We start from the raw sequence: 2,353 nt of genomic DNA on the forward strand, positions 1-2,353 counted from the left end.
GTTTGAAACATTTCAGAGTAAGAGCGGGGCTGCGGCTCCCATGATTGTCTTCTGCAGATGAAGTCTGTGTAGTAATCCGTGCGCACGGATTACTAATCTGTGCTCTCAGTTTAGCAATCCGTGCGCACGGATTTCCGGCGGCTGTTTTTCTTTTTTCACCACTGACCCCCGGCGGGCTCCGTACTCTCGCCGAGTTGTCAGCCGGCTTTCTGAAAAGGAGCGGACCCGGTGGTCCGGTAAAGGAAAGGGTCTTGCAGCAAACTTTTATGTGTCAAAGTTCTGAMTATTTTGTTCCGCTTCAGCAGTCTACTCTGTTTCAACGAGACAGTTGACTTTAGAGTCCAGCAGCAAGCAGTTCTGCTTCGGTCCACGGGGTGGTGAAACGGTTCTGGGGTGGGGTTCTGATCAGTCACCGCCTCTTCCTCTGAAGACCGCTTTTCAAAATCCGCTGCAAACCAGTAGGATGAATGTTGKGCCGAAGTCTGGAGTCACAACGCAGCTGGAGACACATAACAGCTCTTAATACAGTTTAGAGGTCGGGAAACACCTCAGCGGGTCCAGATCTGCCCGAGTTTAATGAACACTTGGTGCTGCCTTCAGGGACTAGCTGTAAAGTTTGGATTCACTAAATTCGGAGTCGAAGAAGAAGACAGCTCCACTACCGGCCAAGTTTCTTAAACTTTGGTGAGTTTTTTTAGTTACAATATTTCATCTCTCCGTAAGTGTTATGAAAGATTKAGTCAGTGCTGTTATTAAAAGAAGTCAGCTAAATGTTTCTTCTAATTCTCCCACTGTTTGTGAATTAGCCTCTTTAGCTCACAGCAGCCCATCATCACTTTCCTGTTTCTGGTCTGAAACCATCAGAACCATTTCTGCTCCACAGTTAAACAGTTTGTCAGAACTTGCTTTAAGAAGAAAATAAAAACCCATGAAAACATTTATACAGAAACTGCATAGCAAGTTTGTCACAAACTGAAATGAAAACTAATGTTGAGAAGGAAAATAAACTCTTAATAYGAGAGAAATATATTTTCTGCTCACTTTTAAATATTTAAACACTTTCAACTAATACAACTTACTGTAAAAACTACAAAATACAGCATGAAAGACTTGAAGCTGAAACTGAGTTATAAAGACWAATACTAAAAGAAGCTGAAGAGCTAAAGAATAATAAGAGAAACAGAAATCCTCAAAGCCAAAATTGACTAAAAGGCTGTTTGAAAGCTAAATGCAGTAAAAATTTAATAAAAGTAGCAAAATAGTTAACTAATGGCTAAAACTAGTAACAGGTTTTAAAATTAGCAAAACATTAGGTAAAAGCTAAAGTAGCAACAAAAGGTGACTAAAATGAGTGAAAACAGCAGAATGATTGCTGAAAGCTAGGAGGAACACATGCTTAACTAAATGTATGAACAGCTAAAAGTTAGCTAAAAGGGTAACTRAAACATGCATAAGAAGACAAAAACAGAAGCTGAAGCAGATCTGAGAGAAAAGTATTTGTCATCAATGCATTTCTGAGGAAATGTTTTTTTTTTTACAAAATGAAATATTTTGACAAGTTTAAGTTTCGAAACAAAAGTCACATCACACATCCAAAGGTTTTGAAATGTGGTTAAAGAAAGCACAAAGTATGCAGAAGTGTTTGATTGCTAAAACATACATTTAAAAAACAACTAAAGAATCATGTGAATGCTGAGTCAGCATTTTCACAGTTGTGTCTGTTCGTTGGATAGTTTAGTAAATGACTACACTTCCTGTAAAACAAACAGAAACCTTCATCTGCTTTAAACTTTTTAGCAAAAAGTCAATTTTTATTTCTAACTTAAAAATGTTCTCAGAATGACTTGACTTATTTTTGCAGGTCAGCTTGTTTTGATCRTTCAGAATCTGTGTAAATGTCCTGAATTGTGTTTTGGTTCATCCTTTAACAGACTGGTTAAACTAGTTGAACTAATGCACAGTTAGTGATGGTTCCCACAACTTTAGCTTTACATTTCTTTAAATAAAAAAGTTGAGGAAACAAAGAATTTTAGTTACTGAAAATGCTATTATTAAATCAATGTAACTCTGATTAATTTCCTCATCACTGTTTCAGTCTGATGCTGGGAATRATCCCAGAGGTTTGATATATACAGTATCAGGCTTCACAGCTGATGTGCTATAGCTTTCAGTTTAGACGACGCTCACTGCTGGATATTTGACATGTCAGAGTGATGTCTCTTTCAATGTGCTCCTTATTCAACTTTTAACATTAAAATTAAAAATTAAATCAATAGGTGAATTTAAACAGTTAACAAATAATAAAAGAAACTAAAGATATAATTCTTAATCTAAAAAGTGTGTAATTATAAAG

At 36.7% G+C, this 2,353-nt stretch overlaps 1 protein-coding gene across 1 annotated transcript in view; it reads left to right on the top strand.

The window, feature by feature from the left end:
• Positions 1 to 219: 219 nt before the first annotated feature.
• Positions 220 to 2,353, top strand: part of LOC106511575 (ninein) — a gene marked incomplete at its 3' end in the record, with an annotated part of 6,431 nt that continues 4,297 nt past the window's right edge. Inside the window, 1 exon segment of the mRNA XM_014000333.1 lies at positions 220 to 684.

This window comes from Austrofundulus limnaeus, unplaced genomic scaffold (assembly GCF_001266775.1).
Source record: "Austrofundulus limnaeus strain Quisiro unplaced genomic scaffold, Austrofundulus_limnaeus-1.0 Scaffold2946, whole genome shotgun sequence".
NCBI lineage: Eukaryota > Metazoa > Chordata > Actinopteri > Cyprinodontiformes > Rivulidae > Austrofundulus > Austrofundulus limnaeus.